Genomic DNA, 13,099 nt, shown 5'->3' with positions numbered 1-13,099 from the left:
TATAAAATCAACTCCATGCGTAGTTGGATATTAGGGGTAAGAAAAAATGGGGTGCATTTAACATGGGAGCCCAGATAATACATAAGTACCGTTTTTTGTGATTTTTTTTTTTAAACTAACTTGTTCTTACAGTACTTTACCATCACAGTGGGCTTAAAGGGAGAACATAATAGTGTGCTGAGCATAGCGAGGCACCACGTCTGAAGCATGGTGACCATTGCCTGCCATGCAAACGGATGCGGTACACTTATACAGTGTCCATGTTGACCTAGACATCAAAAAAAGTTGAAAAACTCATGTCTACTTTTTCACATGTTTACCTTATGCATCTAAATCTTTTGACTGTCGACTGAGACACTGTCTACCTAACTACCCATACCTGATTATATGCATGTCTTACCTGTTCTGATACTGAGATAAACTTTCCAGATGTCATTTCAGTGAACTTCATACTGAATACCTGGTAATGCAACAGCAGTCGGTTGTAAAAGTAATAGCTTTTGTGGAATTATCGCTTACATCCTGCAGGGGACTGTGCATTATTGGTCACTGACCATTGAATAATTTTCTCTTAAGCAGGATGGGGGACAATGGACCATGTGATTGGTAGCTTTAAATCTGAGCTCTTCCTCCTCCTGCAACCCCACAATTCCAGAAGGTCCCACTTTCAAAATAACTGTTGCTTGGAGTGACCACTGCTGTGGGAGAAATCTGATGATGAGGAAATCTATCATATAATATTCATATGCCCAGTATATCCATCGCAGAATGTCAGAGCAAAGGTCTGTCCACAGGGGGTTGATTCAGTTATCGCACTGCATTTACTGTACATATGCCACCCCCCTGGCATTGTCCAACTGAATGTGAACTGCCCTGTTAGCAAGGACGGTCTGAGCTTTAAAGAGAGCACATAAGATGGCTTGGAGCTCAAACACATTGATTAGCAGAGTTCGTCTGTGACATTGACCAAAGGCCCCAAAAATCAATTGTTAAGGTACCCCATCCTAAAAGACAGTGGACAGACAACAAAGTTAATTTTAGTGACCAAGGAGAAACACTGGAGATTATAGGAAACTGGTCACTCAATGAAGAGACTGGCAGGTGCTGTCAAAAAGAACAAGAAACAGAGACCAGAGCGTGGCTGACTATCCCATTCAATTCTGGAGAATTTCCTAATGGAATATCTAGTAGCGCAATTTAAAATATCTGTAATATCTGCTAGCACAATTGTCTAAAAGGTGGAGACCATTGTGCTCCAAAGCGCATGCACGGCCAGACCAAGGGATGAGGGACTGACAAGGGGATTATTCTGGTTGAATTGCAGCGCTGAGTAATTTTTCACCCGCTCACAGATCACAAAAGTCGCCGCCCCCCCCCCCCCCTTCACAGGCCAAATTTGGCCGCAAATGGATGTTTTACATAAACAGATCCCCTTTTCACCATAGGTCACGGCCGTGACTTATGTCTCCCCCTGTGTGCAGATGGGTCAGTAGGTAAGTCGAAAGAAATGGGGGGTCAATTACCAAGGTAACTGTAGGGGCGCCTGTATGAGTGGCCTCCGCTAGCGGCTGTCAAAAAAAGGGGGTGTCAATCCCTATAGAAAATATACAAGAAAGGAGTTGGCCCAGGCTCCTAACTGCCCACCACAAAACGCTGCCTTCCACCATCACCTTCTCCACTGAAAATTGTTTGGAGATCCACATTTGCCTAATATCATCGGCCCCATTGACCTGGAGTGAGGCACTCACCTCTTGAAGGCAAGCCGCCTATCTAATACCCACCCAGAGTCTCACAGCGGACATTCATACCAATACTTCTCATTCCAAGTTGGGAGGGTCGCTACCCCCTACTACAATAGGGAGAAAGCTACATTTGAGTACCGCTGTGGCCAGGCTCCGATATATTCATCTGTTTCTCATTTCATCGGTTATCCATTGGACTGTGGACTCTAAATAAGGTGATATCACATTTACAGTGGATGCAGCAATTTTCAATTCCCCAGCCCTTCCCCCTCCCCTTTCTTTTTTACATTGTGTACATTGTATTTATGTGTTTATTATAGCATGCTAATTGTATAATTAAAATACTATTTTAATTCCTCACTCTGTCATCAATGAGCGCAGTCTACCATCCTTTCTTGTATATTCAGTAGGTAAGTCCACTGATGAGGCAATGTCCCAGTAGGGTGCCACGAACACCCGAACACAGCACTCTTAGACCACACAGGGTCAGGACCCCGCTGTCACAGCCCATCCCCCCAGTGAGACGCAGAGGTATCCTGCCTGTCAATTGAACTGCATCACTCCCACCCATTCTCATTTGAGTAACCCTTGCATTCCCTATATATGCATTCCCTATATATCTTTCAATAAACATTTTAACCAACACCACAGTACTGTTTTGTTCATCCTGTCAACGCAGGGATATTTTGTGTTCCCGGCTGTGACCGTGGTGGACCAGTGGAGGGCGCTGGATAGTTGAACGCAGGAGGTTTGATATGAGAAATACACAGGAGGATCAGGGCACTGTGAACCAGAGTGTTGGCGGAGACCAGGAACAGGGGCGCGGAGTCTAACCTGCCAGCGGTATTCACCAGGGAGCCCCGCAAGGAGCTTTGGACTTGGCTGCGTCTGACAGGCAGGTCGCGGCCCCCTGCCCTGGCCCTCTGGATGCAGGCTGGGGTGATGACACTTGAACTTGGAGAGCTCAATGAGGGAAGTGCAATCTGGGAATTGCTGGGGATGTCGACGTGAGATGTCGACCGTGGTGTCGACAGATGAGGGAAGGCCCCGGGGTACTTGCTGGAAGTATAGGACAGATGATGTAGTCACTATGAGAGCAGCAGGGAGTAGTCAACCCCGGAGTCGACAGAGTCTGTCGGCAGTTTTCAGGACCAGGTGGGAAAGTCACTGATGGGCTGAAAAGCCAAATGATGTTTGTAGCGGAACACCGGCTACTCAACTGCAGGGATGGAATCGCAGGAGTCTTCTGGAGATGGAGAGAACCAGGTAGTATCGCAGGGGTACGCTGGAGATCTCGGAGCCTTGGAAACTTCTCTGACACAGGAGATTCTGGGAACAGGTAAGCAATTGTTCAAGGCAAGGAATGAAGGCCCAGGGCCTGAGTTATATCCCCCTTGCCTTTCTGTGATTGGCTGCCAGCCGCAGCACTAACCAACACTGGGGAAAGACAGGCACACCTGATTACTGCACAGGTGTGTGTGGGTCAGGGATCAGGCTGCAGAACTCAGGGAAGTTCACTGGAGACTTAATCACTGGGAATGCAGGGCAGCTGCAACAGCAGCAGCTAGGAGCAAACAGGCATAGAAACCTCAGAAACTGACTGAACCAAGTCAGGTTCATGACAGTACCCCCTCCTTTAGGGGTGGACTCCGAACACCCCAACGAACTTGGTAGGGACGGGAGGATCGGGCCCTTGAGGCTAGGACTCCACTATCGCTTAAGTTGCATCTAGTAAGATAGCCAGGGGCTTTTGGATAGCAACTTGTAGAATTCAATTTAATTTTTTCCTGAGGCAAAACATAGTTTTCATCTTCGGAACAGGTGGACCATCCATCATCGATGGAAACTGAATTTATCGGAGTATCATCCTGGAGAAAAACATGGTCGTGGAGGATAGGACCTCCTTGGAAAGGAATTTTATGCTGTGTACCCTCTGGACAGGATGTCACACATTCTTTGATATCTTCTCTGATCTGTGGCCATCCATCGGAGCGTTGCAGAGTCTCGAGGGTGTTTTGGGCACCAGGACGCCCGGGGAACAAAGATTTATGAACCCCTGACAACTGTCTTGGGCGGAGCTCAGGGGGCACAAATGTCTTACCAGAAGGAGGTGTAGGAGATACTTGCGTAGGAGCAAATGCGATGGAATCAGGAATGGGGTAGTCTTCCTTCATGGAGCAAGATAGGACATCAGTTTTTACACTCAGAGTACCAGAACGGCACATAATCCTATCATAGGGCTTGTTTTGTCTGAGCTGACGTGGAACCTCTTTTACTGGAGAGCGATGGGATTCTACGTCTCTGGAATCAATACAAGATCGGAGACCACCTTTTTTCTTTGCAGGGCAAACACCTATACCAGCAGGAGGATTAGAAGGTCGGACGAATCTCTTTTGAAGATTCTTTCTATTACCAGATTGCATGGCCTGATTCTTAGGGACTGATACCGGGTAGGTACGGCCTTTAGGAGGAATTTTCCCTGGGCGCAAATTGATGGAGCAATCCCACTCCTGAGGTGGTGGCAGGGTATCGGCAGCATGCTTATCCATAAGGTCTCTGTAGGTGTCAGGCCAACCAGGAAATGGTGCGACATTCGTGGAACCGGTTGGCAGCGCCGGAACAGTACAATGCTGACGACAATATGGACTCCAATGTTCCAACTGTAAAGTGGACCAGTTGATACTGGGGTTATGGAGTCGGAGCCATGGAAGCCCCAGCACAATGTCATAGGATGCTTTGGGAATCACAAAGAATTTTATTAACTCTTGATGCAAAGTACCAACTTTTAAAAGGACAGGTTCAGTACGGAAATGAACCTCACTGCCAGGAATCTTGCTGCCATCCATCACGGTAACAGAGATAGGCGGAGATATGGGTACCAGAGGAATTTTCAACTTGGAGACAAGGTCATAAGAGATGAAGTTTCCACCTGACCCGGAATCTGCTAGAGCAGAACTGGGTATGGGTCCGGCTGGAGTCTCGAGGGACACTGAAAGGACAAAGTCATTATCGTGAGGAGATTTCACAAGTTGACCCAACCTGACTTTTCCATTGCAGGTCAGGCCTTGGCGTTCTCCTGAACGCTCAGGACAGGCATCAATGAAATGATTGGAAGCAGCACAATATATACACAATCTATTGCGCTGCCTGCGGGCACGTTCGACAGGAGTCAGGCGTGATCTACCAATTTGCATGGGTTCTTCACGGTCAGGAGACACAGAACGTGATTCAGGAATCTCTCTAGGAATTAACTTCTTTTGTTTTTCAAGACCTCTCTCACGGAGGCGTAAATCAATCTTGACACATTGGGAGATAAGGTCTTCCAACCGATCTGGAAGATCCCGGGTTGCCAGCTCATCCTTGATGCGATCTGATACTCCTAACCAGAACGCAGCTGTCAAGGCTTCATTGTTCCACAGTAACTCGGATGCCAAAGTCTGAAAGTGGACCACATATTGCCCCATGGGCCGAGATCCTTGTTTGACCTGAAGGATATCTGTGGAAGCAGAGGCTGAGCGACCTGGTCTATCAAAAATACGGCGAAAAGTCTGGATAAACATGTCATAGTCTGCAAGGAGAGGATCAGACTTCTCCCACAGCGGTGATACCCATTCGAGGGCAGTTCCGGAAAGCAATGAGACGATATATGCAATCTTTATTCTAGCTGTGGGGAAGTTGTGAGGTAACAGTTCAAATTGAATTTGACACTGATTAATGAATCCCCTGCAGGTTTTGGAATCACCGTCGTATTTGCTTGGTACCGGCAATTGGAGACTGGAATGGGAAGTGGGTGGTAAAAAATTTTGGACAGTCGACACATGAGTTGACAATGACTGCTGCATTGTATCCAATCGACTGGATACCTCTTGAAGATATTTTATCACTCGCTGCTGAGTGGCTTCTTGAGTCTCTATCCGAGCGGTAACATTTTGGATGACCGCTGGTCCCACACTGGGGTCTTGAACCGAGTCCATCGGCCTTGAACAAACTGTCAACGCAGGGATATTTTGTGTTCCCGGCTGTGACCGTGGTGGACCAGTGGAGGGCGCTGGATAGTTGAACGCAGGAGGTTTGATATGAGAAATACACAGGAGGATCAGGGCACTGTGAACCAGAGTGTTGGCGGAGACCAGGAACAGGGGCGCGGAGTCTAACCTGCCAGCGGTATTCACCAGGGAGCCCCGCAAGGAGCTTTGGACTTGGCTGCGTCTGACAGGCAGGTCGCGGCCCCCTGCCCTGGCCCTCTGGATGCAGGCTGGGGTGATGACACTTGAACTTGGAGAGCTCAATGAGGGAAGTGCAATCTGGGAATTGCTGGGGATGTCGACGTGAGATGTCGACCGTGGTGTCGACAGATGAGGGAAGGCCCCGGGGTACTTGCTGGAAGTATAGGACAGATGATGTAGTCACTATGAGAGCAGCAGGGAGTAGTCAACCCCGGAGTCGACAGAGTCTGTCGGCAGTTTTCAGGACCAGGTGGGAAAGTCACTGATGGGCTGAAAAGCCAAATGATGTTTGTAGCGGAACACCGGCTACTCAACTGCAGGGATGGAATCGCAGGAGTCTTCTGGAGATGGAGAGAACCAGGTAGTATCGCAGGGGTACGCTGGAGATCTCGGAGCCTTGGAAACTTCTCTGACACAGGAGATTCTGGGAACAGGTAAGCAATTGTTCAAGGCAAGGAATGAAGGCCCAGGGCCTGAGTTATATCCCCCTTGCCTTTCTGTGATTGGCTGCCAGCCGCAGCACTAACCAACACTGGGGAAAGACAGGCACACCTGATTACTGCACAGGTGTGTGTGGGTCAGGGATCAGGCTGCAGAACTCAGGGAAGTTCACTGGAGACTTAATCACTGGGAATGCAGGGCAGCTGCAACAGCAGCAGCTAGGAGCAAACAGGCATAGAAACCTCAGAAACTGACTGAACCAAGTCAGGTTCATGACACATCCATACCTACATTAACAACTTCACCTTCTTTTTGAGTGCGCAGTCCACAACTCCCAAACAGTCAATTAAAGGGGCACCATCTTACAATTGTTTTCCATGTTTTCTCCATCCCCCAACAGGGGATCTTGTAAATAAGGCAGCCCCCCCACAGCAAATATTCATACAACTGGGAGCGCGAAACAGGGGTCTGTTCTACATACATATATATTTCATTATTTGTATATTAAGTTAGTTTATTATGCTGAGCCCCCTGTATTTGTATTTACTAGAGTGTGTGGTCACAGGCCACTGCACTCCAACCTGGGAAGTGTGGGTGCTGTTTGCACCTCATTCGTAGGAATGGCGAGTGTGTTGGTACTTCTGTATCTGGGTTAATGCATGGGTTCATTTTTAATGAACCTCTTTTACTGTGATCATAGCTTTGTCATGCACCCTAGATAAGCTCATTTATCTGAAACCTGTGACAGCTGCCCCTTTAATACTAATTCAGGTGTTGTGTTGGGGATTGTCTCACCTTTAAAAGCCATATGCTAGTTGGCAGGTGAGCTCTAAACCAGAAAAAAAAACACATGTTCATTTTAGCTATAATGTGTAAGCAGTTGCCAGGCTCTTAAGAGACTAATTGTTAGTGTAGGACTTGTAGTGAAATGGGGTCCCTTGGCGATGGGCTGCAAGCTTAAAAATGCATTTATCAATTCATGAACTAAAACTCTATTATTTATTTGATTATTTGTATATTAAGGTGAGTGCTGAGACCCCTGTATTTGTATTTACTAGAGTATGTGGTCACAGGTCGCTGCACCCCAACCTGGGAAGTGTGGGTGCTGTTTGCACCCCATTTGTAGGAATGGCGAGTGTTGTGGTGCATCTGCATTCTTCAGCTTCCAGTCGGCCTGTTCCATCACCTGTGCTTATTTGTCAGAAGTAAAATAGAATTCTTCTAATGCTCTATTTTGTGATTGTTAAAGGAAATTTCCACCATACCTCAATATGATAACTTAGTGTAAGTAGGCAGCACTATGGAATCCCATATAAAGGGTTACATATGATAATATATACAGGGCCTGATTCAGCATTTATTTCATATAATAAGCTGTTCACAGAAGCTTATTATATGCGATCCATAAAAGAGCAAACGCAAAAGAAGGTGCATACCACCTCCTGCCTGCATTTGCGATCGCTTAAAACTAAGATCTGCCCCCCAACCAAGAATGGAGTATATTGCTGGGCTTCTCAGCAATACTATAAAACAGGTTCCATGCAGTCTGGACCCCATGGTTTGCACATCACAGGGTACGTTTGCCTAGCATCTGCCGTTTAATGCAGTTCTTCTTTCTCACCTAGCTCTTGCTCACTCTTTCCTATTTCCTCCCATCCCATTCTTCCTACCATCCCTCCCAACTCTTCCATTAATAACCCCCCCCCCCCCCTGTTCCCCTTCTTCTCCTTTATCTTAACCATTCACTCCCTATGCCTCATTCTTTGCAGTACTAAATATTGGGCATGTCAGACCGGATTGCGTGACAAATTTGTTCTCAAAATGGATAAAACCATGCTGCACTGCAGGTGGGGCAGATGTAGCATATGCAGCGAGAGTTAGATTTGGGTGGGGTGTGTTGAACTGAAATCTAATTTGCGGTGTAAAAATAAAGCAGCCAGTATTTACTCTGCACAGTAACAAAATAACACCCTTAAAGCTAACTCTGCACATGTTACATTTGCCTCACCTGGAGTGCACATGGCTTTGCCCATTTTGAGAACAAACTTTCCCTGCAATCGGGTCTGAATTAGGCCCAATATTCTTTGGAAGAGTGGTTATTAGGCTTTGTTACTGCTGACTATTTTACTTTGAAATAAATTGATTTAAAATGTGTGGGAGCTGCTCTGTTAAGTTCTGACTGACAGGGTTTCAAACTTTTTGCATATTTATTATTTCATCACATTATTAAATAAGTAATTATTGTGCTTCAAAATGTGTGTGTGTGTGTGTGTGTGTATATATATATATATATATATATATATATATATATATATATATATATATACTGGCTCCTAGAGATCATGTGATTCTTGGCTTTGTCAACATTCAGAGGCTGTTGAAACTGCAAAACAGTCTTTTGCATTTGGATTTATTTTGGTCTGCTGAAGACTATCTTTCTCCCTAATTGGAGAGATCCTTCTCTTAAATCTGAAGCTGCATACCTCCTACTGTGATAGGAGAGACTGCGTGTAGAACACCTATTCTTCTGTGTGAACTCACATTAACCGAGCCCGAGAGACTAAGATCACCTAAACGTGGCGGGATATAACAGAACTTCTGTATAAAATAATCGTAACCTGAGAAAGTCCTTCTCTGCAAAATTGGTAATCCTAATAAACTTTCTAGGAGAGCTTCGACCACATTATACAAAGGAGATATCTCCACATTTTGGCTTCGATTGGTTCATCGCCCCTGATGAAGTCCCAAGGGACGAAACGCGTTGGGCAGCGGATCTGAACTATATGTGGCACATAAAAAAAAAAATCTGTGAAATTAAAACTGAATGCTGGACTTAACCTTTCAATAAATGTTACTTGCTTTTATTTATTTTATCTGATTCATTGTATGTAAAGCCACAGAGTGGTACATTTAGCGCACCCCTATCTTTTCTTCCTTTATATATATATATATATATATATATATATATATATATATATATATATATGGATAGAAAGAGAGGGGATTCAGCGCCAAGATATGCAAGAACAGTGCGCAAAAGTGACTAATGGGTTGTCCCAAATAACAAAAACCCCTAAATAAACGGGGTGTCAGCTCAGTTACTGAGAGGATAACGGTGGTGGGCCGTATAAGAACAATAGAATATGGAAAAGGTATTCTCAGAGATCGGCGACTATTGTTATAAAATAGGACTAATGATAAAATTATATTAAATATAAGAATTTATTCAATGAGGGGGTTATGACATAAAAAATGGATAACACGTATACAAAAGCATGTATCAAGACTGGGGGTATATAAAAAGGTTAAAAAAGTGGAAATGAGAAAGATAGGCAAAAAATACCTAAGGTGGATCTTATGTTTTAAAAACAAAGCATATATTGAATAAAAAACGTCATTTGATGAAACACAAAGTATAAGGATAAAGTGCTTAGCTCATGTGCAGAAGGTGAGGTAGGTTAGAAGCTTCCCAACATGTTTCGTCTGTATGACTTCCTCAGGGGGTAGGGACAAACTGGCAAAGGATCCTATTTATCAGGAAGGCAGGCATACCTCACTTCCTGCTAGCTCATTAATTAATTATTAAATTGCGTATTTTATTCTACTGTGTTAATATGATCTGCGGTGTTTTAGACTATATAGTGTGATACTAGGGACCATATAATAAACTTAAGGTAGTTGTTGCATTGTTCATCAGCATAGAATATGTCCAAGTAGCAAAAATAAAATATTCTGTATAGCGATGTGGGGCGCGACGTCACTTCCGCCCCACATCCGGCGTCCTCAGAGCGTTCATGCGCACGCGTGTGCGGCGTCCCAGTCTGGGAATGTTTCTTATAGAAGCGGTGACTTCATTCACGCTGAGGGCGGGACTTGGCTGCGGACATCCTCTTGCATTCTTATGGTACGCAGTGGAACGCAGGAAGAGCAGCGAAATGTCAGTTACTGAATCCTGCGTTTGGAACGCATATGACACGCAGAGAAATCTCTCGTGGATCAATTGATGGATGGATGTTTGGATTTTTTAGACGCAATCCCGGACGTTTGAAATGTAATAGAGAAAAGAGACAGTTAGTTTCACATTCTGGGATGTTTGACACAGAACGTAGGATAGTTAATCCACGATAAAGTGATCCCCATATGTTATGTGCTGGGATACTATAGTGCCGTGGGAACTGCCGGTAATAAGTGATGTTAATACACTAGAACATCCAACGTACTGGTTACTGCAGATATATATACAGAATGTTTCTTTAGCACATAAATCTGAATATATGGTATAAGTATATAATATTTAAGGTATTATGGGAAGATGGGTTGAATCTGCTGCAAAATGTGTGGAAGATTTTGGAGAGATGATATCTTAAAGAGAAAGGTGACATAATCAACAGGATAGACCAATTTGGATGTAATTCATCCACAAAAATTTAAAAACGATGCCAATGGGTGCACAAATGTATCTCAATACATTGATAAGAGAAGGGTGGTATTGATTTTCGGAGAGGTACAATGCCAGGAACTCTCGACCTAGTGATTATATCTGTCTTATTACCATACAGCACCTGGTTTTCCTTAGAGGTCTCCCATCCTTGTACTAACCAGGCCCAACACTGCTTAGCTTCCAAGATCGGACGTGTTTGGGCGTACCAGTGTGGAATGGCTGTACTTTTTGACAGAATTAGTAGTAGCGCCCAGAGAGACCTGTTAGTACTATCCGATAGAAACATCTTATGAGGTGAGACAGTGTATAGGGGATGGAGAATTAACTGTACATACCCTATTAGCAGAACTGGGTCATATAATGATTTATGTTCAAAGGAAGGGGGCTATTTCATAGCTATCGTTGAATCCTTCGGGATGTAGAGTGTTCAGTTCAAATATCCAATACATCTCTCTTCTGGATAGTAAGTTGGAAAGGTCGCCGCCTCGTTCTCCTAGGTTAACTTGTTCAATGCCTTTGAAGGTAAGTAATTCCGGGTCTGAGTTATGATGGGTGAGAAAGTGATGTGAAACTGTATGGGTCTGGACCTTGTTCTTGATATTTCTGACGTGTTCTTGGATTGCTACCATCCTTTCTGAAGGACACCACTTCAGTTTTGAACATCATGGAAGATTTCACCTGGAAAGAGAACTACCTATGGGCGACCATAGATGTACAATCATTATATACCTGCATCCGACATGAAGATGGAATCGCAGCCTGTCACGAGTTCCTCAGTGAAGATATGACACTGTCAGATGAAAATAGGCTCTTCATATGTGAAGTGATGCGTTTTATCTTGAAGCATAACTATTTTAAATTTTTAGACCAGTTTTACTTACAAATCTGCGGCACAGCTATGGGGACCATTTTTGCCCCTAGCTTTGCGAATTTACTGATGGGCCATTGGGAACGCAATTTTATCTACAATAACCATTATTTTAAAGAAAATATTATCCTTTTTAAGAGATACATTGATGACATTTTAATAGTCTGGAATGGTTCTTCATCTGATTTTAACAAGTTTTTAACATACATAGGAGACAACAACCTGAACCTGAAGTTCACTTCAAACATAAACACAGAGCAAGTGGAATTTCTTGACCTAATACTCAGTGACCACTAAAAATTACATAAAAAAGGTTGACACAAATAGTTATGTACACTACGAAAGTAGTCATCTCAGAAACTGGAAGGACAACATACCGTTCTCTCAATACCACAGGTTGACACGCAACTGCAAAATGACATCAGAAAGGGATACCCAAATCAAGATCTACGCAGAGAGATTCAGAGAGAAGGGATACCCAGAACATCTACTCCACAGTGCAGAACAAAGAGCCCAAGACCTGGAGAGGACATCCACTCTCAAATATAAGAATAAAGATCAACTAATACCCGGTGTCAAATTTATTACCACTTACAACAGCCATGAGAAAAGTATAAAAGCAGCTCTAAACAAACATTGGGGAATTCTCACGATGGACCCAGTCCTGAAAGAACACTTACCTTCACACCCACAAGTAGTATTTAGGAAATCAAGAAACCTCAAAGACATGGTAGCACCTAGTATGCTGAGAAGCATAACTAACAGCACCAATGGAATGCCTAAATGCATAGGCAGTTTCAAATGTGGACACTGCAACATCTGTCGACTCCTCCATCCTAACAGAAAGACTTTTCACAGCAAAGAACAAACCAAAGAATTCAAAATTCAACAGTTTATCAACTGCAACACAGTCTCCGTCATTTACATGTTAGAGTGTCCATGTGGCCTAGGCTACATTGGGAAGACAAAAAGACCCTTGAAGATTCGGATCCAAGAACACGTCAGAAATATCAAGAACAAGGTCCAGACCCATACAGTTTCACATCACTTTCTCACCCATCATAACTCAGACCCGGAATTACTTACCTTCAAAGGCATTGAACAAGTTAACCTAGGAGAACGAGGCGGCGACCTTTCCAACTTACTATCCAGAAGAGAGATGTATTGGATATTTGAACTGAACACTCTACAACCCGAAGGATTCAACGATAGCTATGAAATAGCCCCCTTCCTTTGAACATAAATCATTATATGACCCAGTTCTGCTAATAGGGTATGTACAGTTAATTCTCCATCCCCTATACACTGTCTCACCTCATAAGATGTTTCTATCGGATAGTACTAACAGGTCTCTCTGGGCGCTACTACTAATTCTGTCAAA

At 44.1% G+C, this 13,099-nt stretch overlaps 1 pseudogene; it reads right to left on the bottom strand.

Annotated features, from left to right (window-relative positions):
- Positions 1 to 10,959: 10,959 nt before the first annotated feature.
- On the bottom strand, positions 10,960 to 11,077 carry LOC146038232 (5S ribosomal RNA; annotated as a pseudogene).
- Positions 11,078 to 13,099: the final 2,022 nt, after the last annotated feature.

This window comes from Crinia signifera, chromosome 1, assembly GCF_055691185.1.
Source record: "Crinia signifera chromosome 1, ASM5569118v1, whole genome shotgun sequence".
In the NCBI taxonomy this organism is placed as follows: Eukaryota; Metazoa; Chordata; class Amphibia; order Anura; family Myobatrachidae; genus Crinia; species Crinia signifera.
Note: the sequence above shows the minus strand (reverse complement) of the source record. Positions and strands in the feature narration are given on the sequence as shown.